The sequence below is a fragment of the Alosa sapidissima genome, chromosome 18, assembly GCF_018492685.1.
Source record: "Alosa sapidissima isolate fAloSap1 chromosome 18, fAloSap1.pri, whole genome shotgun sequence".
NCBI lineage: Eukaryota > Metazoa > Chordata > Actinopteri > Clupeiformes > Clupeidae > Alosa > Alosa sapidissima.
Genome location: NC_055974.1, coordinates 18,903,512 through 18,919,129, shown reverse-complemented (window position 1 = coordinate 18,919,129; position 15,618 = coordinate 18,903,512). Strand labels below are relative to the sequence as shown.

The window sequence follows — 15,618 nt, the reverse complement described above, 5'->3', positions numbered from 1 at the left end:
CTAGAATAGATCATCAGAGCAGCCACTCCACAAACGTTTCTTAAAGGAACCATATGTAAGACATGTATTTCAATTAATCATAAAATGGCCCTGATATGTCACTAGACATTAAGAAATCATGTTCATTTCAAATACTAATATCACTGACAACAGTTAGTCCGGCCAGGATATTGCCATTTAAAAAGTGAAGTTGCAGCCCTCAACTGATGTTGATGTTGTGTTTTGTCATGTCATGTTGTGTTTTGGCCTGATGCGCCACCCTCTACCTTTCTACTAATCACAAAGTCAGTAGTGTTTTGGCATCCGGGTTGGCAACCTCGAGTCAGGGTGGAGGGGGAGGGGTTACACCGCTCTATAGTAATTTGAAAGTGATTGCAGTACCAGTTTTGGCCACAATCTTACATATGGTTCCTTTAATTAACGTCATGCAGTTAACATGGTGCGAAGGAGCTTGCTCTTCTACGCAACCCTGTCTATCACGTCATCAGCATTCAAGTTCATTAGGACCAGAGCGGGACAGTAACGGAGTACATTTACTTGAGTACAGTACTTGAGTACAATTTTGAGGGATCTGTACTTTACTCGAGTATTATTTTTGGGGAGTACTCATGACTTTGCTCAAGTACATTTGAGAGGCAAATATTGTACTCTTTACTCCACTACATTTCTATCCATAACCGTGAGTACCCGTTACTACTTCTAAAAAAAAAGGAAAAAAGAAAAATCTCGGAATCCCTCAATTTGTTGTTTCCCTCTCAAACGTGATTGGATTGTGCAGGCGCCACTGATTGGGACAGCCTATCAGCAATCACCTTCAGCTTTCCGCCAAAGTCAACTCCATGGTCAGATTTAGATAAGAGACGAAACCATGGACGAAACAATGGATGAAGACGCAACAGGTCCATCCCGGGAATGTGCCAACCTGTGGCCCCACCTCACCAGACTATTTCAATTGTCTAAACAAGTTAATGATAGTTTTTCGCTTCAAGTGTTTCAATTGCAAAATAGTATTTTGTATTTGAAAGACGTATTTTAAATACATGTATTAGAAATACCGCCAATCCCTGGCAACATGGTAAAAAGATGAAAATGACTTGATTTTACTTCCAATTCATTTTACATTCTCCAGGTATTAACATGAACATTTTTCATAACTTGTAAGCACTGTGGCAGTAGTAATGCAATATTTAGAAAATGTAGGCTACTCTTGTACTCTTGATACTCAAGTACTTTACTAAACACAAGTACTTCAGTACTTTTACTAGTAGACATCTGTTGTACTTTTACTTGTACTTGAGTAAAATTTAGCAAAGGGTATCTGTACTTTTACTCAAGTAAGGAAGCTGTGTACTCTGTCCGCCTCTGATTAGGACCTCTTTCTATGTCGCCATCAGCATAAAGGCCTCCAAATTATCCTGTGACAATCGTGTCCTTAGGCGATTGTTAATGAATTTAAGAGTGGAAAGTTTGCATGCACTTGAGTACATGAGTGTTAGTAGGAATGTATATGTTAACCATAGGCACAGGTAAGAGGTTTAACTGCCCTCTGGGAAGAGGTACAGAAGCCTGCGCTCCCGCACTACCAGACTCACCAACAGCTTCATACACCAAGCTGTAAGGATGCTGAACTCTCTCCCTCCTCTCCCCCCTCCACCCTCAGCTACATAACATCCTGGACATTGGACCCACAATGGCCACGCGTGCACTACTCCACTTGCACACTTGCACACTTGTACACTTTACAACTTGTTGTTGTTGTCCTGAAAACACAACACATCTGCTGCTCTTACATAACTTGCACCACTATGTCACTTTCTTTCTTACTTAGGTCAAACAGAACTACACAAGCCTTTTATTGGCCTGACTTTGCACTAGTATTTTATTGACTGTCTATGCACAATTTCAACCAAATTTTGCTGCTCTTATTTTTTTCATTATTATATGTGCCCTCTTATTTACTTACTTTTTTGTTTACTTGAATGTTATGTTTGTCTGTGGACTTAAATTGGTAAAATATGTCTTGTCTTCACCGTGGGATAGTGAGAAACGTAATTTCGATCTCTTTGTATGTCTGGAACATGTGAAGAAATTGACAATAAAGCTGACTTTGACTTTGACTTTTGACTTTGGAGAAGGAAATAGCAACAGATTGCACAATTTTTGCAGGTAGCACATTTTTGCTCACCAGGTTTATTTCTGTATCTTCCTCTATCTCTGCGGCATCATCAAAGTCAGATGCTCTAACTGTGTATAGTGCGAGTTGTGTCAATTCCGACTGTAGATTTTCGACCGTTGCATCTTCACTGAGATTCAGACGCAGACATTCACTTATGTTTCGAAGTGCATTTGGGGGCAGTTTATTAGGTTTTATAAGGGGAAGATTCCGAGGATCAAGGCATGCTAGATCGGCATACAATTCCCCATGCTGAAGGAAGTAGACGCATTCGGTTTTGAAATTCCCAGAAGTCATTGCTTCATATAACTTTAGTAAACCAATAATAAGATAAAAGATACAGGATTTATTGTATTTCAATTTCAAACAATACACTTTTAATACATTTGATTGAATAAAGCTACAAAAGAATGTAGACTGATGTAAATATTGAAGGTCACCTGTAGTATAGAGACTCATATCTGGTATAAATACTGATCAGTTTCCCAGTGTGTTGGAGGTAGAGGGAGTTAGAAAAAATGGCTGATTTAAAGCAGATTAACACTATTGATGTTTCATAGTGGGCCGAGAGATAGCCAAATGTGGAACTGGCCTTGCGATGAAGGGGCTGCGCGAACCCGACATGCATGCCGCCCCGTGATTGGCCGGCCCAAGAGGCCCACTAGAGCTTGGTTTTAAGTATGTCCTTAATAGACTAAAATTGAGCCCCACACTCGCTTTTAAGGTATAGAACAATGGCTACTTGTAGACTTTTACAACACATTTCTGCCAGAGACAAAGCATGTATTTCTTGTCATACAGGGCTCGGTGTGTAGGTGTGGCAAGAAAGGTTAAATTGTGAGATAACCGACTACGCCATCTGAGGACATTTACCCCATGAAATACTTCACTAATAGGCCTAATAGTTAGGAGGTTAATTAGGTTAAGTTGCAGGCCTAAGGCAACACAGGTTTGTGACCAAACCAGCAAACCAGGTGTGACGCTCCAGCTTTACCGTGCTGGGCTCATCACTAGTAACCTGACTCTCGCCAGATGAATTTCGTTCCGCCTAGCTCCACTCACATCCATCTGGGATCGGTTCCGTTGAGAGTGATTACAGCACAAGATTGTATGGTCAATCAGGATGCAGGGCAGGAGTTTCATAGATGTGACGTAGCGTAGAAGCGACTGTGAGACTGTTCTCAGCGTCTCAGGTTGGCTTCGATGTGAGTGGTTGAAGTAGCACGTCAATAGATGACGGACAAGTGGCTTATCCAATCTTATGCAAGGATTTTTTAATAAGGCCCAGCCTTCTGAAGCACCACTCCAATGGATCGATCCCAGATGGATGAGTGGAGCTAGGCGGAACGAAATTCATCTGGCGAGAGTCAGGTTACATCACTAGCCCACTAGGTCTGTCAGGTTTTGGCTGCTCTTTTGTGTTTGTCTCTCGGCCTGCAGGGGGAGCTCTTGGGTTCTGATGACGTACATGTAGCTACTGTAATTGGAGGCGTAATTAGGAGCCGGATAAAACCTGGACCTAGCAGTCCGCAAGAGACCTCTTGCTGGCTCGACATCACAGTTGCGGCCGCGCGCCCCACTGACACATCTTTTTGCATTACATTTCATTATGCTGACATACACCACAGTTTTACTTTGGCATACATTTACTGACTTCTGTACATAGTTTATTTAATAAACCTATTTTGCGTTTAATATACTCCGGTGTGGTCTCCCCCTTTTATGTTGTGGTGGCCTTGAGCCAGGAAGTCATGACACCAGGCAATTTATGACAAAACATGACGATTTATGACATGACGATTTATGACAAAACCCATAACAAATCATAACCCAGGCCAGGGGGATGAAGACATGCGCAAAAAACAAGAAATAACAACAATGAAAAATATTCATTCCTGTGAATAGGTTGCCTTGTGGCACAGGAGAAGCAAACACACAAACAGTGGATTTGAGCACAAGATAATTAAATGTATTGAAAATAAGCGGAGATGTAACACATGTGCCAAAATACAAATACCCATGATACAAGCAAAATATAAAGAAAAGCGGAACGTCACATGGACACTATAACTATGTCACAAAAGAAATCTCCCAGTCCCAACACTCACAGTGAAGGTATACACAACAAGTGCAATCAAGAGAGGCCTCCATGTGCAGCCAGACCAACTTCAAATGCAAATCATGACAACAGTATAAAACATAATGAAAAGAAAAATAACAAGCCAGTGACCTAGACTTCTCCTCTTCATAAAGAAAATAATATATAGAGAAACGATGAAAATGTTAGACATACATTCAAATATTTGTGCTGCCCTTGGCTGCACACCACAACGGGTGTAGTGGCCCTCTAAGAAAAATACAGGGGTGCCAGGAGCAGGGGCGCCGCTAGGGTTGTATTCCATAGTATGCACCCTGGCAGCACGGCTGGCGGCGCCAATGGGTGTGGGGTGGGTTGGGGAGTGGCCCCTGGGGACCAAACGCTTATTTTCTGTTAAAGTCTAGTGGAGCTAAGTTTCCTGTGTCCCATGACCCGGGAATCATTGACCAAAAATTCAGAACGTTGATGGAAAAAAGAAGAAAAAAATAGCATGGTAGAATGCTAGCAGCAGTCATAATAAACCAGATAAACCAAGAAATCAAAACAAACCCAAAAGAAAGGAGAAAATGAGAGCAATTGCTGGAAAATCTAATAGCTATCCTTAGGCCAATTAAAGAGGCAATATGCAACAATTTTAGCAAAAATAACCTTAATTATACAGGTTGAGAGTCGTTCTGATGGTTCTACAACACTTTTTGGGTCGTTTGGTGGGTGCTTCGTCTCCCCCTAGTGCTTTCTGGTCTCGGTCCGAACACATCCGGATGTAACTCGGCGGAAATACTCGAAAATGTAGTCAGGTTGTAGTTTGAGAAGACTGCAAAACGGACTCCGACTTGGCTTTGTTGCTGTTGAAATTGTAAGTAGCCTACCCTTGGGTGAACTTCGTTTTTTTAATGTGATTTGATAGTCTCTTGAACAATGTGTTTGCTCGACCGTTTTATTGTGAGCCCTATGTGTTTACAGTAGCTTGGTTTATTGATGGCTAGCTCGCTAGCTAGTGGGGGTTTAGCGTAGCAGTCACTTGCTACCGAAGCTGCAGGGGGAGCTATGTCGTGAAAAATGCGAGCCCAAATCAGGCTAAAACCCAGAAACAGTGAAGGAATAACCAGACCTGCATAGGGCTTCTTTAAAATGTGTGTAAGCACAACTCAGTTTTTGTCTTTTGTTGATTATGATTTTGCCTTTTAAGAGCAGAGTTGGAAAGCCAAACATGATAATTGAAATCAAGTAAATTATACTTGAATTGCTAAAGCTTTGCTAGTTAGTTAACCTTACTTAACCTGTTAGTTAACCTTAGTCTTTTACAGAAATGCAAACATGCAAACTGATTGCCTTGAAATTACAGACTAATCTGGAATAAGAATGGCTGGAAAAGTTGGGCAAACAAATGCACTTAGTGCAGTTCACTTACACTACTGAGAATTCCTATTTCACCTAACTTGGTCATTTTAAGTAAAGTATACTGTATGTTTATTAAACACAACACATGTATTGAAGTTGTGCAAACAAATGTTACAGTTAAGCTAACGAATGACATATCCCACATTGCATTTCCAGAATCACCTATTTATTCCCCAGTGTAATAAGCTCAACATAGTTTTGTTTTCAGAAGAAATGTCATAAATCATGAATTCATAAAAACAATGAAAAAAATTGTACCACAAAATTTAATTCAAACAAGAATGTAGGATTTATTGGAAATGTATTAGTTATGTATGTAGAATGCTGTAGTTGTATGGCAAGTTATGACAACACTATCAAAAAAATAATTCCCTTTTAATGTACAGAAAATTGGAAGCCATTAGTGTTCTAGAATGTTCTAGAATGATGACAATGACAGCCTAGGAGGAGTTCATTTCTCTTTATTTCTATCTATAAGGCTCTGTTTCTATGTTCCTCCTTTGGTTTAAATTACATTCTAATGTATTTTCCTCTAAACTATAATGTTGTAAAAGTTATGGATACTTAGAGATTACTTTTAAAAAATGTACACACCCAATTTTTTACTGTAGGTATATATTATGCACAGGTTACAACAAACCATGTACTTTATAAGAGATAATCAAGTTCAATGGCATCTGCAATTACACAGAAAATATATCAAGAAAATCTAAGAAAGTGGCATAATATTTATACCATAAAATAAATTAGGCCTAGTAATTCTGATCAAATCACATTTAATCTATCAATATAAAAATGTTGGCTGCCATTTCACACAACATCAAATAATACAATAAGGCAAGCTTATCTATGAAAAATAATAAGCAAAAAAAATACAAGCAATACTCACACACAGAACTGAAAATGTTTGACTAGCTGCCATATATCAATAAAGATTATACAATTACCCAACAATTTCCCCTCAAACCACTGTCACTTTTTAACATCTAATATGCTAATAAGTTCACGACAACACATTATTATTAAAGTAGTGTAGGATAACAACAACAATTCATTATAAGGATAAAACTTACAGGCAACATAAATCAATAGGACACAAGGCTGTGGCAAATTACCAAGATTAAAATGACACAAAACAATTATTCAAGTCATTCAAAAACAGTTATTCAGTACCCACCGTTTTCCTCTCAACAAAGACAAATGCCGTAATGATAAATTGGGAGCACTTGAGCGCCCAAGTTAAAAAATTTAGGAGCACAGACAAAAATTTGGGCGCACAGTCAGTTCTGTACTTAACTTACACATAATCTAACATTATACTGCAGCTAACAGTTAAACATGCCAGTGCATCAATTGCGAATATTAAGAATGACTGACAACATTTAGGCTACAGGAAGGATTTTAAAGATCAGTGCTTACTTTATTTTCAGTCTGTTCTATTTTCCTACATTTTGTTAATGTAAAATAATATAATACATTGCCATATTTGCATTTCGCCTGTATATCAAGTATCCTGCCAAATGTAGGCTAATTTATTTATTTGTAAATCCATCTACAGTATAGCTAATCCAAATATGCCCATGGTGACCTATCTGACTGCATACTGCCTAATACTACTACTAAAACAGTCAATTTTCTCTTCCACAAAACCCAACATAGGCTAATCAAGGATATATGTTTTATACTTTTAGTTTTTATTTGAAATATCTGCATTGATGGGGGCAGTAGGCAAACGTCAGGCCTACTTTCGTTTTGCACTTCAGCTTGTATTCGGTGTAAACAAACAAGCATGCGTGGAAGCCTGGAGTTGTCAGTAGCGTGAATAAAATGGGAGTATTACGGGAGGCTACTTTTGTGCCGGTTCGCTACAGCTATATTGCATATTGCAGCCAATACGTCAACTGGGCTAAAAGGCATGTTAGGTTACCTTTCCTTCTCTCACTGCATTCTCAGAATCTCATCCTGTTCCTCCTATATCCAATGAATTCGGTGGATAGAAGAATTAATTTCTTCAATCTTTGCATCTTGGCTGGCTAGTCTAACTTTCCGCTTTTTCTGCGCGCTCTTGGATTTGATAGAAGCGACTACTAGCGAGTCACAACGCGAAACTGCTAACGTTGATGGGAGGTGTAGTTTTTATGCTGCATTCGCGACGTGATTCTATGGTTTGCACCAGTAATGTTTCTCGATGTTGCAATGTATTTTGTAGACAAATATTGACATGGTTAGAAGTCATTCGCACCAGTGCGCCTAAATATTTTTTGCCCTCGTATGGCATCATTTTTACTCGCATGTGCGAGTGAAATGGGCGCACTGTAGAGCCCTGGTGCACAGCACTACTAGGGGTCGTATGCATTCACTCCAAACAGGTGCTCTTTTGTAGTGGGTGTATGTTCAGGGTAAAAAAAAAAGAGTTTAATAGAAATGTAGTGTGTGATAACAAAGTGAGATGTATACATTAGTGTTGCACGGTGTATCGATACTAAAAAGGTATCATGATGCCTTCACGCAAAAAACGATACGATTTCCGACGTTTTTAGAATCGATACTTTATTGTTGCCAAGTTCTTCTCTTCTGTTTTAGTCTACCCTAAGTGAAACGAGTATGGTTCTCTGGGATAAAGCGAATCTTCCTTCATCAATTAATTTGACGAGACGTAACGAGCTGTAATCATTTTGACGAGACATAACGAGCTGTAATCAATCAATCAACTATCCTCACATTTTTCCCTTTGCAACTGCCAAAGAAATCCCATGAACACGGGAAGGCCTAGGGAAGCCTATACTGTACATCAGATGGCCTAAAGATTAGGCCCCTCTGCATAGCATTCAGTGATTTGCATGCAGTAATTTCAACACTTGATCTAGCCTAGTTTGGCTATTTAAAGCTACTTTATTGGCAAAACACAACACAATGTAAATGAACTATAACAAAAAATAAAGGACTTAATCATACAAAGTAGGCCTACTATTTTACTGACTATAAAAATAATAATTATGTAGGAAGTTTAGAACCCAGAATTGACCTGCACACTACAAAAGTGCACCGAATTTAACACAAATGACTCATACACTTGGAGGAGGTATGAGTCCTTTCTTTTCCAGATATCTTAGGATTTCGCCGTAGTATCATTTCAGTATCGAGCATCGTGATATTTATGGCAGGTATCGTATCGAAGTCATAATTTTGGTATCGTGACAACACTAGTATACATATGACTATAGAATGTAGTGGTTCAGTGCTAACTGTTTCTCTTCTGCATCAAATTCAGCATTACAGAACACTCTGCTACAATGTTATGAGTACAGAGTAATGTAGATTGCAGATTAGTCAGACAAAGAAGTGGGGATGATTTTACAAGCACACTCTAAAAACAGATTGGTTAAAAAAACAACTAATATCGTTGGTTAAGCATATATTAGTTAATTTAACAAACATATTGGTAATTATTAAACCAATACATTAGTTATTCATTAACCAACATCATTAGTTAAGCAAATATTGGTTAATTTAACTAAGACACATAGGTTATCCATTAACCAATCTCATTTGTTCATGGATTTTTTTCCCTCAACAACCAATTTAATTGGTCAGCACTCACTTTAAGAAAATGAAATAACAAATATTATTGTTTAACCAGCTATCTGTTAATTTAACCAAGAGTTATCGGTTTACATTGAATGTACCATATCCAGGGTTTCTGTGGGGTCTTTGAAGTCTAACATTTAAAATATAAAATAGGCCTAGCCTGTATTTGTGAAGCTTCAGGAGTTTTGCCTACACTTTGCCTTTGTTAGGCTATATTGAAATTATGACAGAATTTTCTTGATTAGGGTAAGGCCCCCTCTGTGAAAGTAGGCTAGGCCTATAGGTCCTGTGTACATGGCTGCCATTTCTGCATAGCATGTTAAAGTTTAATGTTTTTTTTTTTTTTTTTTAATTTCCCCTTGGGGATCAATAAAGTATCTATCTATCTATCTATCTATCTATCTAAGTGGAGGATTTGACTGTTGATTCACATAGACTTATACATCGTTTTCTTAAAGGCGCTCAATGCCTTCAGCCCCTTGCATTCCCCAGGGGGACCCTGCAGTTTGGACTGTGTCGTGCTCCCATCGAGCCCTTGACTGAAGCGGAGTGGTTCACAAACCAAATAGCCTATATTAAATAGCCTATATTTATTTAGGTCTTAAATTGGCAGATGCACCAGTGCGGTGCATTTTGTGTGGACCACTTGCTTGAATTGTGTCTTCTATTTGAGGGGAAGTGAACTTTTTTTCATGTGAAGTTGCAGCCTGTATAGGCTAGTCCTAAAAAGTGTAGGCTATACCCTACCCAGCGGGCACCTTGATGTCAATTTGATGTCAAGAATTAGTCAAGGCTTTGACCAACATGTTGAGCATAATTTCATACTATTTTAGCTTTACAAGCTGGCTTGCTTGTGATTGTAAAGAGGTTCAACAGGGACATGTAGTCACTATAAAACTTGGGTCAATATGATTAATGTTAAATCAGTCAAATTGATCTGAAATTGACGTCACACCATATGAGAACCATAATAATCATAATAGTAGTAATAATAGCCCACTAGGCTAATGTTACTATTGTTTGGACACTTCTATCAATCAGTTTAGTAGCCATTTCAATGTAACAGTCTAAAATGGCAACAAGTTAATCATTTTCACATAGGCTACGATTGTTTTTAACGCTCTTGATAAGCGCATGCGCACACACAGCAATTCCCATCCCCCACCCCTGACTGACATTTCAACTCCAGCCAGCAGTGACTTCAACTGTCACTTTTCTGTCATGCAGCTGACTACATGTGTAAGCTGTTCAAACTCTGCCTGTCCTTATCATTCAAGGTAAGAATTAAAGTACTTTGTATGTCAATTGAAAACGGGAATTTATTAGAAATATAGCTTTTATTGTTTTCATAATGGAATGTTAACCAAATATGTTAGAATTAGCTAGCGAGCTAACATCGCTAACGTTAGCGATGTTAGCTGTGAATGTTAGCTTTTCCAGTAACTAACTTCACCATTATGTGGAATATCTGTGTTGAATGATGTGTTAATATCATATCTAGCAATAATTCTGTCTGAGATGTCGTTATGAATAGAGTTTTAGTTTGAATGAAATATCTGGCACAAGTAGGTTAGCTCTAGCTAACTTAGCTAGCTGCTACATTTAAAGTGTCTTTACATGTCTATTACCATGAGACACAGATGAAAGTTGTTAACGTTACCTTGCTAACTTGGGGTGTGTGTGTGTGTGTGGGGGGGGGGGTTACTTGCTCTGAGACATGTGTTTACTTAACATGCATGTGAGTGTAGCAGTGCTTCAGTGATGGTCTTTTCATGTTCTGTGTGTTTTTTAATTTGTTAATCTTAGTCTCCTTCTGTTCCCTCTGTTTACAGACTGTGTGTTATGAGGACTGCTTCCCTGAGAATGCTGAGTGCATTCTGGAATATTCCAAATGTGTGCCACTTCCATACGGACGCCCGCAAGAGAGTTCACTCATCAGGTAGAGACACACACACACATACACGTAGAATTACATTAGGGCTGTAACGATATGCAATTTGAAACCTAAATCGCAATACTCATATCCACGAACCTGTGTCGCGGTGTGAAAAGGCAGAACCGCGACACACCCTTTCTAGTGTTTCACACAGCGCTTTGCAGCTTACAGTATAAGCAACACACATCTCCCGCTTTACTTACCGGTAGCCTACGTTGTCCAAAAATACATAAATAAATCATAATTTCATACCGCTCATTACTTTCATTGTAGACTATGCTTGCAACTTTACCAAATAGTATAGAAGTAAACAAAAAAGTATTTGAGGATGTATTTGTGTCTGTAACTGTGTTTAGTTTATCCCCTGTTTTTATGTGTCTGTTGCTATGTGTGCTCCATCAACTGTCTAGGTCAAAGTTGGTCTGTCCTGATGGCACTACCTGCTGCTTGATGATGTCTAGTAGCCATCGCTGCTGCCTTCAACGCGGTGTAAGTGTTTGTGTTTTGAATATATTTCTTTCCATGGTGAGGGCTTTGGGGTATGTTATTGTGCATGTTTGACATATGTGCTATGTAATGCATTAAAGGTTGTATCAGCGATTTCAGGCCCAAAAAAGGCCCAAACATAAATGATCACATTCATCTAATCTTTCCTAACGATCTGCTAGCTGTCTGCCCCATAAGCAGGCCGTCAAAAAAAATGCGTCTCTGTAGGCAGCCTAGGCTCTGACATCTGTACACAAAAACAATTGCTACCAACAAGGGTTGGCAAACACTCAAAGGCAAAATAAAGTGTTTCAACCAATAACTGACAAGATGCGCGTTTAGGAGAGTTTTAATTGTACGGGAGTGAGGGGGAGAGAGTAGCGAGCTAGCTATCGCTGATACAACCTTTAATACAGAAACTAATCATGATTATTGCAGCTACTTAAAATGGTCTTGAATTTTGCAATTTAGCCACGTTTACCATTGTGTTGGTGGTAATGTGAGCAGTGAATATCTGCCAAACTGATCATAATCATTATTTAAAAAATTGTACAGCAACTCAATTTATTGTACAGCATGCATAATTTGGTTTAATCCTATCTTTTATTGACAGTCCTCACAAATAAACTGATATCAAGAATTAACATAGATGGTGATGGTGGCAAGTGTGCCTTCAGAAGGTATTTATAATTTATTTTTGTACACCAGATTGACTTACCTTTCCTTATTTTTTTAATGCTATGATTTTTATCTTAATCAACAATAACCAGATGTATGGCAAATGGTGTTTTATTTTTTTTTAGGTGCCACCCAGCAGTCCCAGCCTGCTTTTGCAAGTCCGATGGGGGATGATCTATGTTAAGGTCGTGTAGCGTAGAAGCGACTGTGAGTCTGTTATAGCGTCACGGGTTGGCTTCGATGTGAGTGGTTGAAGTAGCACGTCAATAGATGATGGACAAGTGGCTTATTCAATCATATGCAAGCATTTTTTGATTAGGCCCAGCCTTCTGAAGCAACACTTCAATGGATCGGTTCCAGATGGATGAGTGGAGCTAGGCGGAGCGAAATTCATCTGGCTATTGCCAGGTTAACATATTCTACCTTGTCTGTGGACATCGTTATTTGCAAAGCCGGTGCTGGATAAACAAATAGCGTGCGTGCAGAGGGAAAGTTATTTGGTGTTGCTTTAACAGTCAAAACGTATGTTTATCCGTGAAATTTGTTCACAATATGAAAGTGTAGACTGTATGCTGTTGAATGCAAGCAGCGTGTATGCGCTCCGCTTCCGTTGTTGTTTAAAGGGAAACTTGGCAGGATTTCCCCCTCTGCTGGAGAAATTGTGCATTATGCTATTTCAAACTGTGGGAAAAGGTAACGACAAAGCACATGGATTTGTTTACAAGCTAGCAAACGGTTAGCATAAGTTTGGCAGAACTATGTGGATGTTACAAGGTAAGAAACACGATTTAAAACGAGTTTCTTGTTTCTCACTTCTCTTTCCGGGACGGTAGTCTCAATGTTGCAAGGTTGGTTTTCTGCCTGGGGACGCTAGACGCAGCGGGGAAAGTCACCATTTTCACCGGAACAGGTCATTTAACCATCCAAATGATTTCTAAACGGGTTTATTACGTTGAAATAGTTGCCAAGTTCCCCTTTAAAGATTGAATGTGAAACGGATTTGGAGCCAAAGGCTAAAATTTAACGCAGATACAATTTGTAAGGTATCACCAATATCAATTTAATGTTATAGATGTATGGCCATATACATTCTTAAAATGGTTCTGGTCTAGACTTAAATATCTATTGAAAACTTAACAATGGAGGGTGTTTTTAGAGCGTGATCTGCAGGCGACCTGTTGGCTATTTTTAGAAGGTGCGCTGGGAGACCACTGATTTAGACTGTTAAACCCTGACTTTATTTAGGTGAAGATTCAACACATTAGCAGTCATTCTCTCTGTCCACGCCGCTATAAGGTTTTACGGTAGAGCTAAAATTTACTCATTACTCATTACTCGTTACTCAATGTGTCAGCTCTCTCCATCATTCTTGGCAGATGTAACCGAATATGAATGTGAAAGACTTGCCTTTCAGGGCACGAACGGTCAAAAGCACGAACTTTTAGAAAGATCCTGGCGTCATTTTAGGGACGTTTTTCCATTGACGTAGGCCTAGCGCATTTTAAAAGCCTATACACAATCTGTGTCTCACAGACTTCCTCTCCCCTTACTTCCCCCGAAATACATTAATTATATTATATAGTGACACCTTATGACCGTCTCAGGTATTAACTAGGGGGCAGAAAAAGACACTCACTCGGTTGATGAAACTGCACATAGTCAGTCATTCGCTTCAAAGTCACGCTACTGTAAGGCTAATACTAGCTGTGCCCTCACACTATCGCACGTGACAATTTACTTAAAAAGGTGATTTTCTCCTCTTCTGGCGTATCGTAACAGGAGAACCACGCCAACTTTGGATGCGGTTATCTTAGTGATACTTTTTGCAATACCCTCGATATACATATCGTTGGAAAGCTTAGTGTATGGTTGTTCATGTAAGCACAATAACTACCAAAGCGACTGGTTTCCCCTTGCAGGGTCACATATTGGTGGTGTGTATATAGTGCACATCTGCATTACTTCTAACTATCGCACCTGACTTCTAAGCTGCTAGTGTGGGGTTGCTTTTATTTGTCACACAAGCTGAGTAGTTTGCATTAAAGGTGCTCTAAGCGATGTTCGGTAACGTCACTTCTGTTGACATTCAAAGGAAACAGAGAGCTAGCTCACCCCTCGCTCCCCCTCCCTCCCATGCAACTAAAACTCTCCTGAACGTGCATCTCATCAGTGATTGGCTGGAACAATATGTTATGTTTCATGGTCCAGGCTGGACCAGGCTGTTTTTGTTGGCCATGTTTGGAGCCTGGGCTGTCCAGAGGCCGCGCTTTTTTTACAGTGTATTCAGGGGACAGGCAGCTAGTTGATGGTCAGGTGATATTTGTTTTATGTGACAAAAATGTTTTCGCTTATAAACATCGCTTAGAGCACCTTAATTATATTCATGGACACGGTCAATTGTAATATATGCTTACTTTCTTTTATATTCATATTTTGTTTTTTTTGTTTTTTTCTGTCGCTCCAGCCTGCAACAGATATAGCCGGCCTTCTAAAATCCAAGAATGAGGAATGCCTGAAACAAGGAACAACTCGGCAGTGTATGTGAACGTGTTTACCTGTGTGTGTATGAGTGTGCATGTGAGGGTATGCGTGTGAGTATGTATGTGTGTGGGAGTGTATGAGTGGTGGGTGTGTATGAGTGGTGGGTGTGTGTGTGTGTACAACTTGTGCTCTGATTGTGCACCAGTTTGCTCATGGTTATGTGTTAGCCTGTACACTTTTTGTTTTGTTTTAGGTGGGTGAATATTTATATATGTATGGGTGTGTGCTGTAATGTATGTGTTTGTGTGTAAATCCGTTGAGTTCATATCAGATGAGGGCAACACCATGCCAGTTTGATCATGGTTATGCGTTTAAATGTATGTGACTACACCTGTATGTATGCTTATATTAGCCTGTATGCTTTTTGTTTCGTTTTGGTGGGTGAATATGTGTATTGGTGGGTTGTTTTGTTGCTGGTTGTCTTTAAACAGTAAACTTGTTTAAAATACCTTAAGTCATTGGTTATTTGTCAAGAAACTATTTAGTTATCAGTTTGTTGGTTAATACAGCCTAGTTATATTGGTTAATTTTACAACTGAGAAAAATTGGTTGAAAATTTAACCAATCTGCTTAACTAATATGTTAGTCGGACACATATTACACGATCTAATGGTTAAAACAATCTAGTTATATAGGTTAATTTTTCAACTGAGAAAAATTGGTTGAAAATTTAACCAATCTGCTTAACTAATATGTTAGTCGGACACATATTACACG

At 39.1% G+C, this 15,618-nt stretch overlaps 1 long non-coding RNA gene across 1 annotated transcript; it reads left to right on the top strand.

Moving 5' to 3' along the window:
* The first annotated feature begins 13,228 nt into the window (after positions 1-13,228).
* On the top strand, positions 13,229-15,349 carry LOC121689879. The gene is made up of 2 exons (XR_006024917.1): positions 13,229-13,270; positions 14,825-15,349. It is a non-coding gene; the product is annotated as an uncharacterized LOC121689879 (long non-coding RNA).
* The last annotated feature ends 269 nt before the right edge of the window (positions 15,350-15,618 follow it).